This window comes from Lissotriton vulgaris, unplaced genomic scaffold, assembly GCF_964263255.1.
Source record: "Lissotriton vulgaris unplaced genomic scaffold, aLisVul1.2 SCAFFOLD_972, whole genome shotgun sequence".
Lineage (NCBI taxonomy): Eukaryota > Metazoa > Chordata > Amphibia > Caudata > Salamandridae > Lissotriton > Lissotriton vulgaris.
In genome coordinates this window covers 484,884-499,733 of record NW_028254165.1, presented here as the reverse complement: position 1 = coordinate 499,733, position 14,850 = coordinate 484,884, and the positions used below count along the sequence as shown (strand labels likewise).

At 49.3% G+C, this 14,850-nt stretch overlaps 1 protein-coding gene and 1 pseudogene across 1 annotated transcript in view; both read right to left on the bottom strand.

Annotated features, from left to right (window-relative positions):
* AP2B1 (adaptor related protein complex 2 subunit beta 1) overlaps positions 1-14,850 on the bottom strand; it is a gene marked incomplete at its 3' end in the record, with an annotated part of 476,528 nt that overhangs the window by 322,704 nt on the left and 138,974 nt on the right. The window lies entirely within an intron of this gene.
* On the bottom strand, positions 2,611-14,071 carry LOC147659660 (uncharacterized; annotated as a pseudogene).

Genomic DNA, 14,850 nt, shown 5'->3' with positions numbered 1-14,850 from the left:
GAAGGTGTAGCCTTATGGAAGAGTATGCCAGATTGCATCTTTGCAGATGTAACAAGTAACAGATTATGTTTTGGATGGAGGCATCTAATGGATTGATTTGGTTATTATTGCAATAAATTACAAATCTTTTCCATTTAGCTGCGTAGCATGCTCTAGTAGTTGGGTGCCTTGCTCCCTTGATTATGTTCATACAGTCTGGAGGCAAGTTAAGATATCCAAACTCTAAGACTTCAGGAACCAGATCGCTAGGTTCATCTGATTGGGATCTGGGTGCCTGATTTCTCCATGGTTCTGAGTTAATAGCTGTGGTGATAAGCGCAGTCTTTGGTGGGGAACTACTGAGAGTTCTAGGAGCGTGGTGTACCATGGCTGTCTTGCCCATGTGGGAGCAACCAGGATCATTGTGAGTGACTGTTGCTTTAGTTTGCGTGCCACTAATGGAATCAGTGGGGTTGGTGGAAAAGCGTACGCAAATCTGCCTGACCAGTTTATCCATATCGCATTGCCTTGTGACAACGGGTGTGGGAACCTGGCAGCAAAGGACTGGCATTTTGAGTTTTCTTTTGTGGCAAACAGATCGATCTCTGGATGCCCCCAATTTAGGAAGAATGGTTGGAGAACTTGAAGGTGAATCTCCCATTCGTTTATCTGTTTGCTGTGTCTGCTTAGTAGATCTGCTATTTGATTGTCTTTTCCTGGTAGGTGTTCTGCAAGGAGAAAGATATTTCTTGGAATTGCCCACTGCCATATGCTCTGTGCTAGGTGAGACATTTGGGGAGAGTGTGTCCCTCCTTGTTTCTAGATGTAGTACATAGCTTTCATGTTCTCCGTCCGGATTAACACAGCCTTGTTGTACAAGTATTTCTGGAAGGCTTTCATTGCTAGAAGTACTGCTAGTAACTCTAAGTAGTTTATATGCAGTGTCTTCTGCTTGACTGTCCAGAGACCTTGGACTGTGTATTGAAGGAGGTGGGCTCCCCAACCTGTCAGTGATGCGTCCGCTGTTAATACTACTTGTGGAACTGGCTCTAGAGACAGTCGGCCCTTGGAAAGGTTTTGTGGGTTCCACCACTGCAGAGAGTTGTAAGTGCGACTGTCTACCAACACTAGGTCTTTTAGTTGTCCTTGAGCTTGGTTCCACTGCCGTGCTAGGCATTCCTGTAATGGACACATTTGAAGTCGGATATGAGGGACAATGAATATGCAAGAGGCCATCATACCTATGAGCTGCATGAACACTCGAGCTGGCAAGGAGTGTTGTGGCTGAAATCTTTGAATGAGAGACTGTATGTTGGCTATCCTGGCTGGATTTGGATATGCCTTTGCCACTGAGGTATCTATTGTTGCTCCCAGATATTGTTGTATGTGGGAGGGCTGCAGATGTGATTTTGGGTAATTTATGGAAAATCCCAGACTGTGCAGTGGCTGGATTGTCTGAGACATATGGTTTGCACACTGTGCGTATGAGTTGGCTTTTATGAGCCAATCGTCCAGGTAGGGGAACACATGGATTTGTTGCCTTCTGAGGTGTGCTGCTACTACTGCTAGGCATTTTGTAAAAACCCTTGGTGCTGTAGTTACCCCGAAGGGGAGAACTTTGAATTGATAGAGGTGACCTATTGTGAACCGGAGGTATTTCCTGTGAGCTGGATGTATAGGTATGTGAAAATATGCATCTTTGAGGTCTAATGTAGCGAGGAAGTCGCCTTACTGGAGTAACGGGAGTACCTGCTGTAGAGTGATCATATGGAAATGCTCTGAGTGTATGTATAGGTTCCGAGGTCCAATATTGGTCTGAGGGACCCGTCTTTTTGGGGAATTAGGAAGTATAGAGCCTATACTCCTGTCCCCTGGTGTTGAAAAGGGACTGGCTCTATGGCTCTCTTTTCCAACATGGATGTGACCTCTTGTTGTAACAGCATGATGTGTTCTTTGGACAGTGTTTGGGTGGTATGTTGGGTGAAGTAGAAGTGAGTTCCAGGCAGTAACCATACTGGATAATTTGTCTCACCCACCTGTCTGTGGTAATGGCGTTCCAGACTGGTAGGAATTGTGGTAGTCTGCCTCCGACTGGTGTTGAGTGGAGGCTTTGGTGTTGTTGCCACCACGTCCTCTGCCCTTGTTATTATTGCCTCTATAAACTCCTCTGTTGGAGCCTTTATTAAAGGTGCTTTGGGTATCACTTTTGAATGTAGATGAAGTTTGGGATGTGTTACCTCTACCTGAGCCTCGAAAGGAGGAGCGGCGAAAGGAACCCCTAGATTGTTGAAACTGAAGTGCGCCCATAGACTTAGCAGTTTCAGTATCTTTTTTCATCTTTTCTAAGATGGCATCTACTGCAGGGCCAAACAAGAAATCTTGGTTAACTGGCTGGTTGAGGATGGTTGATTGCACTTCATTTTTAAATCCGGAAATGCGTAGCAATGCATGCCGGCGTAGTAATACGCTAGTATTGATGGACCTGGCTGCTGTGTCAGCTGCGTCAAGTGCACATTTAATGGAAGCGTTTGTGATAAACTTGCCTTCCTGTATTAGGTCGCTAGCTTTAGCTTTAAAAGGTTCTGGCAGGTGTTGTAGTAAACCCTCTAGTTAGTCATAATGTGCTCTATCCTAGCGTGCTAATAGAGCTTGTGTGTTTGCAATTCTCCAGGTATTTGCTGCCTGGGATGCCACTCTATTGCCTGAGGCTTCTAATATCTTTGACTCCTTGTCGGGAGGGGGAGCATCTCCTGTGGTTTGTGAATTAGCTCGCTTTCGAGCGTTTGATACAACTAGTGAGTCTAAAGGCAAGTGTGACTTAATATAAGAAGGGTCTGTAGGGGCCGGTTTATACTTTTTCTCAATTCTGGGATTGAGGACACGCGCTCTGGCTGGGTCTTTAAATATGTTTGTTGCATGTTTTAGTACCCCTTTTAACATAGGAAGTGTGCGTACACTCTTTTCTGAAGTTGGAAAAGTGTTGAATAGGAAATCTTCTTCTATTGGCTCAGTGTTCATGTCTACACCATGATATTTAGCTGCCCTATCCACTAGTTGGTTAAAAACAATGGTGTCGTCAGTGGGCGGCGGCTTTGTAGGATATGTAGAGGTGTCAGGGATGGGTTGTGGCTCGTATGTATCATAAGGATCATTCTGGTCATCCCATATGTTATTCTGTATAACCTGATCCTCTGGTTCTACAATATTATCCTGAGGATCTTCCCCCATGTTTTCTGTCTCATTATAAACTGATGTAGGAGAGTAAGGCACAAAAGGCTTGTCAGGAAAGAAAGGAGGAGGAGTAAATGGCCTTCAAGGAGATGTTCCAAAGTCTTTTTTCTTTGGAGGAACAGGGGAAGAAGTGTCAGTGTCCAATGGTCTTTTCTTCCTCTGGTAAACTGTTACGTGTCCTGTTTCAGGGTCTGTATACAGTTTAGGTTGTTCTGCGCTCACTGGATCAGGATGGAAAAGTTATTCCTCAACTGTCCGTGGTTTTGGCGCCGATGTTTTTGGCTTAGTCACTGGTTTGTGGTGAGTCTTTTGTGGATCTTTTCGGCTAGACTGCTGTTTTCGGGTCGGTGACCTTTTTTGGTTCGGCGACTCTTTTTTGTTCGACGTCTTTTGTTGGCTGTACTGCCTTCTTTGGTTTGGGGACCTTCTTTGGTTCGACGACCTTTTTCGGATCGACCGTTTTTTTTCGATTTGATTACCTTTTTTGGTTCGACGTGTTTCTTGGGCTCGACTACCCCTTTCTGCTCGAGGTTTTTTGTAGACTCGACTGCCCTCTTCAGGTCGAGAGGAGTTTTAGTGTGACCTGTTTTTTGTAGGTCGACACTCTTCTTCGGCTCGGCGGCCTTTGTCGGATCGACTGTTCTTTTAGGTTCAACGACCCTTTTTGTTCGACGCCCTTTTTTGTATCGACGAGTATCTTCGGCTCGACAACCTTTTTCGGTTCGACTGCCTTTTTCGGAAGAGTGCCGCTCGTTTCCGGGGTATTAGAAGGCTTGGGTTTGGTCTTCGGAGCAGAGCCGGATGTCGGGGCCTCTGAAGGAGTTTTTCGATCTTGGCTAAGGCCTACAGGCGATGCTTCGACTGGAGCCTTGTCTTGAGATGGAAGCGGGGTTGGAGGCTTGGTACTCACGGTTTGCCCCGGTGTGATCTGGTCATCGGAGTCCGACTGGTCCTCTACGGTGACAATTTCTAGGTCGGAGTCTGTCGCTTCCGGGAGGTCATGTTCGTCTTCGAAAATGTTCTCCTGTTCCGGTGCCTGTCGCTGCATCTCTTGTCTAACGGCCCTTCGGTTCCGGATAGTTTTCTTCGACCGGAACTGAGCACAAGCTGGGCAGTTTTCCTCGTTGTGCTCAGGAGATAGGCACTTGTTGTATACTGTATGTTTATCAGTATGTGGGAATTTGTAGTGACATTGTGGGCACCTTTTAAACAGTGTCCTTTCCATCGGCAGCAGGTCCTCGTGGCGTCGAAACGGCCCAAAGGCCCGCGTCGACGACCGGATCCAAATGGAAAGTATTATCGAGTCAAGGGGTACCGAACAAGAACAATACCGTCGAGGTAGAAGGCCTTTTGGCCTTAGAAAGTTGAAAAGTTTTGGTTCCGAAGTTGGAGTTGAGGAATAGCATCCGAACCCAATGGGGGAAAAAAACAATCTGAAGATGGAGAAGATGCCCATGCGCACTATAGTCCAGGGGAGGAGTCACTTACCTTGTGATACTTCGAAGACTCTTCCAGGACAACGAGGTGCAAACATCCGGACCCAACACGAGGCGGCGATCTATGCTTAGATATGAATTCAGCAGCCCACATGCCTCGAACATTAAGTTAACAAAATTCATTTAAAAGTTCTGCAAAATCGAGATGGATACATATGCTGTCAAGATGTCAGTTTACATTGCGGTCATCTTTCAGCATGTTTATTACAGAGGGATGATTTTGAGGGATATACATAGTCACCGTTTTACTCAATTCATAACTGCAAATAGTAATAATATACAATACTACTCAGTGTCATAAGTAGAACACTGCAATCATAATTGCATAAGCATAATTGTGCCCTGGATGGGCATTCATACTTCAATGCACCTATTCCATAATTAATGTCAATTTCATTATCAATCAGAGTATGATGATATCTGGAAAACATATACATGCATATTATTTCTACTTCAATTAATCGTCATGCTATCCTAAATAGCGTCCTGAATGGGCCTGTTGCTGCTTGCAAATTTGAAGTCTTTTTATTTTCCGCTGTGTCTGGAATTCTTACCGTGAACCACCCTTGTGGAGAGTGGCACCCACAGGGGGTATGTGTGTGTGTGCATGTACATACACATACATATATATATACACAAACACATATTTTTGGCCCCTCGCAGGGTCCCTGTCAGACCCCCACCACCAGGCCTAAGAAGGCAGGATGTTCCTACGAAGTCCCCTTGTCTTTTTTTCTTGGGACTCGTCCAAGTCTTAAGACAGCTAAAACCATTTCCTGGTTAAAGTGGTGGCAGCCAATCAGATCTCATCACGATATCTGTGCGGAGGCTCTGCCCAGATATACATAAATCTGTTTTTTTTAATAACTTCAAAACTACTGAACGGTTTAACACCAAACTACAAAAAGATCTCTTTCTGCACAAAGATATAGCTTTCTGCCAAATTTGGTTTAATTCCGTTCGGCGGTTCGGTCTGTATTTGTGTCTAAAATCCCTATGGGAAATTGCTAAGGGAAATCGTGTTTTGGGCCTCTCCTTTGTCTCTGCCCCCACTTGAAAAATCACCCCAAAACTTTCCAGACAGCAGGTGAAGTGAGTGGCAAACTAGTTTTGAAAATGTTGTGAAGATTCATCAAACAGCGCCAAAGTTATTAGCAAACGATTCGCCTATGGAAACTAGGTCTTACCCATAACTACCTGCGAGTGACTGCAAGTAGGTGCCAAGTGCGGAGAGGCTCTGGCTGCTTAAAGGGCAAGCGGAAGATTGCATACCTTAGGTGGGGATGACTTGACTTCAAAAGCAGTGTGATATTGCGGTAGGAGAAAGGCCTGATGACCCCACAACAGATGGAAGCATAAACTTGTATTTTAGGAGGAAGGACAAGAGAAGACTCCTGAACCCAAGAAGTAGTATCAAGGCTCAGAGGGCACCACATTTCTAATATATAGGTATTAGCATAGCACCATAAAATTAAAAAAGTATCCAGGTGCTTGCATACCGCACACGGTTAGAATACCTGAACAGGGAAGCCTTAGAATCTCATTTTATTTATGCAATTAGGTCTCGCTTACGAGACTGCTTGTAGATGTCTGTAGGAGAAAGCCTCTAGTGAATCATGCCAAAAACCCACAGTGGTATTAAGAGTCCCGCCATTGCTTACCGTTGCTCAGCTTTACGGTGATTCATTTGCTTGCTTCTTATTGGATTACAGGCCTTCCTCTCCTTGTGTTTCTCCCTCTCCTGGAGCATCGTATCTTTACTCTGCTTTTGATTAGGTGATTGGTGTTTTTCCACTGCTCACATTACAGCCTACCCAGAGCCTTTAGGTAATATTTATCCTGCTCTAAGTGCATGCTTTTACAGACGCGTGAATTTATGGATAATATTTTCACCATGCGCATAAATATTTGTAGAGCTGATAGTATAGTGATTACTTCATGTGGTTTAATATGTTCTACTTTAGGGAAATTAGCTTTGATTTTTTAACAAAGCGCATATATCATTGGCAGTTTGAAATGTACACAATAGTAAAAAGTAAAATCCTACCATTCAGCTGTGTTGACATTTAATTATGAACATAAAATCATTAGAGCAGCATGGGGTGAAATTATTCTTGGGCAGAATCGCAAATACTCTGTTTTGCCAAAATGTTTAATCTTGGCGCCAAAACAAGCACTTATGTTCTGCTGCTATTACTTGGCGTTTGTGTACTTTGTTTAAATGCTTCTGGTGCAGGGCCCTGTTTTTAGACATTGTAGTAGCATTAGATTATAGTTGACACCAACTATGAGGAAACTTTGCAGTTTTTCTAACACTAATCACAGCAAACTACATTTTTTTCATTAATTGCGTAGTGCCTTTACTTTGTTTTTCCCTCTGGCCGCAGGAATGCAAAGCAACACGGCAAAATGTTTTCTTTGAAGTCTCCATAAGTAACAGGAAAGCAGTACTATTAATAAACCGCCTTTCCGGACTTGATGTTTCTTTGTCATTCAAATGTTGGTGCTTTGACTTGATACCATACGGGGTACAGTTAAATGGAGCCCAAAGAAACTTCCAGATGTAAAATATGTGAAGCAGTGGATTTGGCTTGTAACTACTTAAAGAAACAAGCATCTGCAATGCAATAGGTCTCGCACTTATAAAGGCTATTGCCATTGCCTTTAATTTATGTTTTGGTTTTTAAAACATAAATAAAAGGCATTGTCATTTACAATGCCAATAGCCTAAACTCACGCAAATGCCAGACTGATTGCATTTTGCATTCCAAACGCTTGAAGGCATTGCTGAGTTGCCCACTTCTGTCTCCCATGGCCCCTGAAGAGCTCCCCGTTTGCTACAAGTTAAATAAACAACTGCTCAGGAGAGACCCTCCTGCAGTAAAAGAAACTCAATAAAGAAACAAGCATTTGCAATGCAATGGTCTCGGCATCATTAATGGTAGAGCTATTGGCATTGCTCATGACATTTTTTTTTTCTTTAAATCACAAATAAATGGCATTGTCATTAACATTGCCAATACACAGCACCCTTTCTCACTGCTCCATCAGGATTCAAGCAAGCCGGGCCGAAGACGGCTGAAATGCCAGAAACCGGTCCCCGGTAGCTTGTCTCCTTTCTGGTGAAGAATTGGCTTGGTAGTTTAGTCTGCCCTGTTCCCATGATGCACTGGGCCAGGGACAGACTGATTTGCATATAGCCAGGTTCTGATCTGGGATGGGGCAGTGAGATAAATAACGGTGATGGATCAAGCCCTGATCTTTGGACTGGGTAAGAGTGGTCTGCTTAATTCAGACACTCTGTTCATCACCACCCCCTTTTCTAAAAAGACCTAAAACCAAGCAGCAAGTTGCGTCCCGGATTCCAGTGTAGGCCAAAAGAAATAGCCCAAATGAGATGTGACACAGTGCCTCATCAAAGACTCGGCAAATGCTTTAAGAAAAATGACACTAGATCCCAGATTCGGTCAGAACAGTTAACACTCGAGGAAGGAAAAAAAGTATTTTAAAACAAGAAACACCACCGAGGGGGGTTATGGCTTGGCGCCGATGAAGATGGCGCCTTAAGACAGGAGCTCCACCAGAGTCGCGACAAAAGCCCCTAAATATCTGCATGTTTTCTGTTGCAGACGAGGCTACCATCATTGCAGTACCTGCGGAGCGCATGCCGCACTGAATGATATGCAGATTGTATGCTTTTGCCCTCGCCTCCTCTCCTAATCACGGCGCTCTCCGAGGTAAGGCCAAAGCGAGACACGGTGGAAGTAGGCGCACTAGAATACACACCTCGCCCAAGTGTAGATCCACGGGAGGAAATAGGACAAGCTGCTCGCAGGAGTGACTCCAATTGATACCGCCGCTCCCTATATACCTTACCCGGAGGCCACTGATCTGAGGTGGTCCACAAACAAAGCCGGCGGCTCCAGGAGGGACGAAGACCTGCCTGGCTCCCGTCATCGGGTGCCCCCTCTCCTTCCCACCTGACTTCGGAGCGGCGTGGCGAACACTGCACCACCAAGACAAAGCAGCCACCGTAATAGGGGTAAGGAATCGCATTCACCCCTCCCCGATCAACCCACCCTTTACCCTGGGCAGCAGTGCGACCCGGCTGCCGCCCACTGAACTGGAGGCCCACACGGGTTCAGGGACCGGGCAGACCTCTTGCAAGGCGCTTTCCAGGCGAGATAAAACCAAGGCGGACACAGGCAGTATTAGACAAAGTGCTCCACATTAACAAGCACAGCCAACTGGGGACCGGTGGCTTTGGTGTCCCACCCCACTTATTACAAAAAACCTCGGGACTGAGCCAACATTGTGAGAGTTGGGAATCAGTGCTACACTGGGGCTGGAGCCTCGACGATCTCGCAGCCTTGAGACTTGGAACTAGTGATCACCGCCCCTATGCCGGGGGCAAGCTCCGGACCAGTAAAGTACCCAATGCCCAACTACTGCCAAGGCCAAACCATTGTGAATCACAGTCATTTACAAAACAGAGGGTGGTTCCGCCGGATGCTGGGCACCTGCTACATTATCGGCTCCTAGCATGGGGATAACTTCTGGGACTGCCTGATTCTGCTGGAACAGCCCAACCAAGGGGACCATACCTCAGATAATAAATACGCCACAGTGGCTGCTATAAACACTCCTAACCACCGGCATCTTCTGTGGGGCGGCGGCTGGTCCATCCTGCTAGATAGGTGTACGTTGTGCACTTACACGGTCTGCCAGTCATCACGCGAACGATCTGCTCCTGATACGCAGTTACTTAACCTTTCCCCATGATGAAACCCAAGTGAGGTCCCCCGGTACAGACTAACAAGCTGGACGAGTCCTGAATAAGATACTTGTACCATTAAATGACGAGACGATGAGCCCGCCCCCCCCAGCTACGCGGCTGGCCCCGTGTTTATTTCCTCTGCGTGGCTGTGGAGGAAGCACAAAGCACGCCCCCTTCTGCGTGACCCTCCTATGATGGGCTGGCTGAGAATGAAAGTCTTACCATTGTTGCTACGGCGCGCGCACTCCTGAAAACGAAAGCTATGGTGGGGGCGGGACTTCCGCCTTGTGCGCGAAGCCCGCACCCACGAGTGTCTGGCCGGAGAAGCAGTGGTTGAGGCTGCAGATCTCCGGAGTGGCGGTAAGTGCCCTTACTTGGGGGGGGGCGCTTGTGTGTGTATATGTATGTGTGCGATGGGGGGCCTTGGTGCACGTGTGTGTGTGCTTGTGCGCGCGTGTATGTGTGTGTGTCCGGGGGTGTGTGTCTATGTGCGTGCGTGGGCGCTGGGGGAATTGTCAGAAGAGGTGCGGCGTAGAGTGTGAGGCGAGGTGGGGGAGGGGTGGGTGCAGTATCGTGGGCAAAGGAGAGAGCGGACGAGGCACTGGGAGGCATGCGAAGGGGGGGCGAGAGTGCCGGGATAGTGGGCAATTGAAAGCGCTGAAAAATGGTTGATCACCGGAGTAGTAACGGCATAAGGGGCCCGTTGCTGGAGAGTTTTTAAAAGGTGCGCATCTGTCGGCGGGGGGGGGGGGGGGCGAGCGGGCGGCTCCCGTATTGGTAGGGATGTCTGTGTGCATGCGTGTGTGTATGCGTGTATGCGCAGGCGTGTTTGAAGCTTCTCAGGAGACAGTGGCTGAGCGCGCGGCCCGCGGCAATCGCCTCAACAGGAAATGCGCGCGACCTGGACTGTCTCCTGGGACTGCTACTCGCTGACATAAGATCTCGGCGGAGACGCGCTTACGCGCGTCTTTTAGCCGAGACCTAAAAAGTGCTTACAGACTAAAGAAGAGTACCACGCAACAACCAAAGCTAAAGTGCCAGTCCTCATGGGAGGCGGCACTACGGAGGGACTTACTGGCCTAATAAGAACTCAGAAGCCAGCATTTACGAAGCACAGCCACACAAGCCAATACCAAATATGGGTGCAGAGTGGGCAGGGCTTCAAGTTTTTTTTTTTTTTTTTAAACTTTATTTTTGTTGGCGAAGAAAAGAGGCACAAATTATGCAAGTGACAAGTCAGTTAACACAGACGGACCAGGAAGGTCAGCTCCAAAAAGGAGGTACACAGCCAGGTGCGGCCCACATCCCGGGGGCAGGGCGGCACCTCGTGAAACCTGCAAGACCATGAAGGGATTCGCCTTTGTGCTCCCAGAATCCCCTGATCAATATCAATACCTTCGCCAATTTTCTTGTATGGTGCTATACCAATCCAAACAAAAACATAACAAGAACAAGAACCCCATGAATGGCATTTGTGGCATTGATGCAATCACAGAAGGAGAGGTAGGCAAGGGCCTACTACAAAGTGGTCCTCATAGTAGAATGTGGTCGATGGTAAACACAATAACAAACAAGTGTACGCAACAAGGAATATCGGCGTGACTCAGGGGACTGCTACACCACCTCAAGACCCTGCACCCGGGGATCCCCCCCCACCATCATCAGACTCCGAGGAAGCGGAGGAAAACAGCTCCGCGCTAGTAGCGTCCGAGTCATCCTCCTCCATCCCCTCGATGCACATGGCCCTCCAAGCGAGTAAGTCATCCTGAAGTTTCCCATCCCTTCGTGTGCTCTGCATATGAGTCTCCTCCGCTAGGGCCCATTCCCTAGCGTCCCGTAACCAGCTAGAGATTTCAGGCGCCCTCTGCCCCATCCAAGTAATGGCCACCCGCCTTCTCGCCAAAACCAACAGGAGTTGCAGTAATTTGTAGGACAGACCCCTCTTCCTGGGTTTGGGCACCAGCGCCAGCAGACAGTGAAGCGGTTCCAGTTGGATCGCAAGGTGTGTAATCCGGGTAATGTGTGCCACCACCTCCACCCAAAAATCATGTACTAAGGGGCATTCCCAGGCCAGGTGAAGGAATCCCGCCCGTTCAGCACTACACCTCGGGCAATTATGGCTCCTGTCCGAAGAGATACGGTGGAGGGAGGCAGGCGTCATATATGTGCGATGGAGAAAGTTAAAATGTATCAATTTGAAACGCGCATTACAAGAGACTTTACGAGTCAACATTCCTATCCGCTTCCTCTGGGCTGGATCCAATTCAATCCCCAGGTCCGCCTCCCAAGCCCTCCAAGCAGGCATCAATGGGGGAGTTGAGTCCCTGCGCATCGCCGAGTAAAGAAGGGAAATCAGTCTCCTACCTCTACCACAGGACAAGATGATGTCCAGGGTATTAGTAAGCTCGGGCGCCTCTGGGAATTGGGGCCATGTCGTCCTGGCTACATCCCGGAGACATCCATAATGCAGGTACTGGCCCTCCCGCAGTCCAAATGAGTCCGCCGCTCTCTCAAATGACACAAACGAGTCGTCCGGATAAAGATCCGCAAGTGTCTCGCCACCGCCCATGCGCCACTCTCGGAAAGACATACTCGCCTCCATCTTGAGTATTGGGGCCAGGATCCAAAGGGAGAGCTCCCTATGGAATGGCGCACGTCGCAGAACGCGTTCAACGAAGCGCTGCCAAACGCAGGCCGTGTGCCTGACGACATAGGGCAGCCCGCCGTCGGCGCTCCGACCCTGCATCAGAGCTTCCTGTAGCACCCTGTCCGAAGCCACTCCCGCCAACAATGCCAACTCCCAGTTCTCAGTGTCAGCAAACCATCTGGCCGCCGGGAGAAGTTGTGCAGCATAGTAGTACAAATCAAATCTCGGGGCCTCAAGGCCTCCCGCATCCCAACACTGCGTCACCGTGCGTAACGCAACTCTGCTGCGACCACCCGCCCAGAGGAGAGATGTAAGGAGCGAATTCAGTGTGCGGAACACCCGGGGGGGCAACGGGCATAGGGTATTCTGCAGCACATACAGAACTCTAGGGAGCATCACCATTTTGGCAACTGCTAGACGGCCCATAAGGGAGAGAGGGAGCGTATTCCAGAATACAACGGACTTGCGGAGGGCCACAAGAATCCTGTCCATGTTATGGGTTAAGAGAGCCTCATCAGAAGCGGCCACCTGAATACCCAGGTACCGGAACGCCAGACGTTCACACCGGAGGCCTGCACAGTGAGAATCCTGCGCCGGGGCGAGATCATCAGGAGTCAGTGGGAACACCAGGGACTTATTGACATTTATGCGCAGTCCCGAGGCCGCACCAAAGCGGTCCAAGAGGCGCAACAGAGCAGGAAGGGCCTCCAGTGGAGAGGTCAGGTAGAAAAGCGCATCATCGGCGTAAAGGGAGATGACATTAGTAGCGTCTCCCACCACAATACCCCAGTCATGTAACTCCTTACGGGCTAATATGGCCAGGGGCTCAATTGCGAGGGCAAATAGAAGGGGGGACAATGGGCAGCCCTGCCGGGTACCCCTCCCCAACGTCCACTCATCAGAGCGGGCCGAACCCAGTCGCACCCTGGCCCGAGGCGTTCTATATAAGATCCGTATCCATTCCCGAAAGCCGGGACCAAATCCCATTTTGAGAAGTACATGCATCAGGTAACCCCAATGCACTGTATCGAAGGCTTTAGCCAGGTCAACGGAGACCAGCACATGGGGAGTGTCTCGCCCCCGGACCTTGTGCAATACGTGGTTCAGGCGGCGTAGGTTCATTGCCGTATTGCGACCAGGGACAAATCCACATTGGTCTGGATGGACGAGTTGAGCTACGTGTGGGGCGAGGCGGTTGGCCAACAGTTTGGTCAGGATTTTCGCGTCTGAGTTAATCAAAGTGATGGGACGATACGAGGCGGGGTCTGTGCTGTCACCGCCCGGTTTCAGGATCATACAAACTTCACCCTGATTCAAGGTGGGTGGGAGGTCACCCGTGCGCAAGGCTTCATTGTAAACCTGTAACAGGAGGGGGGCCAGAGTGTGCCCGAACGTGTGATAAAACTCCGCAGGGAATCCATCCCCGCCAGGGGTTTTGGCTCGTGGGAGGGCAGCAATCGCCGTAGAGATTTCACCAAGTGTCAGTTTGACATCAAGGTCTTTTGCCGCTGCCTCTGGGAGGGTCGGCAAGCCAATGTTTTCGAGGTATGGGTGGTAGACCTCCTCAGATATAGACCGGTCAGTCTCATACACAGCCCGCAGGTGGTTCCGGAGAACCGTGAGTACAGCAGCTTCCGAGTGGACCATATCGCCATTGGGCGCTCGCAGGGCAACTATACGCTCAGCCGTGAACTCCCGGCGAAGTATCCAGGCCAACAAGCGGCCAGATTTATCCCCCTCTCGATGCAGTCTCTGTCTATATTGGCCGAGCGTAAAGCGGTCGAGCCTCGTGAGAATATCATGAATCGACCCAAGGGCCAGGCCCTCCGCGCGTTGATCCGAGATGTCCGGGTCAGGGCGGGCCTGGACTCGCAAGAGCTCAGCCTCCGCAGTCTGTAAGTCAGATAGTAGTTGTTTCCTGACCCCGTACGTCAGCCCCATACACGCACCGCGGACGACCGCTTTCAGCGCCTCCCACTTAGTGGAACAAGACAAGTCACTCCCCGCCCAGTTAAGTTCCAGATAATCGGAGAGGGACGTTGCCACATGATCCCGGGCCACCTGATCCTGGAGCAGATCAGTTGGCAGTCTCCACGAGCGGGGACGTTCCATCCGGTCAGGCCATTGCGCCACGCACGTGACCGGCGCATGATCCGACAGGTATCGGGCCTGGTGAGTGACCGTCAACGTGAGAGAGGAGGGGAGATTGGCCGCCAACACTCTATCAAGCCGACTGTGAGTGCCATGGGTCGGGGAATAACAAGTGTAAAGCCTCTGTGTGGGGTGACACGCTCGCCAGACATCGACCGCCCCTATATTATGCATCACGTCCCGCAAACACGCCGTCATACGGGGCTTAGTTCCCGCCCGAGGCGGATTACGGTCCAGTTCATGATGTAGCACACAGTTAAAGTCCCCGCACCAAAGGAGGGGCGCGTCTAGGTTAGGAGCCACTAGATCCTGCATCCGGGAGAAAAATACCGGGTCATCAATGTTCGGCGCGTACGTATTAAAGACCAGAAGGACCTTATCGTCCAATCTGAGTTTCGCCAATATGTACCTGCCTTCCACATCCGCATCAATGTATTGGACAGCGCATGGAACCCCAGGGGCCACCCAGATTAGGACTCCCCTAGCGTACGTAGAGTAGGATGAATGAAATAGCTGGCCTCTCCATTTCTTGGCCAGTCGCTGCGCACCATCATCATCCAAGTGGGTTT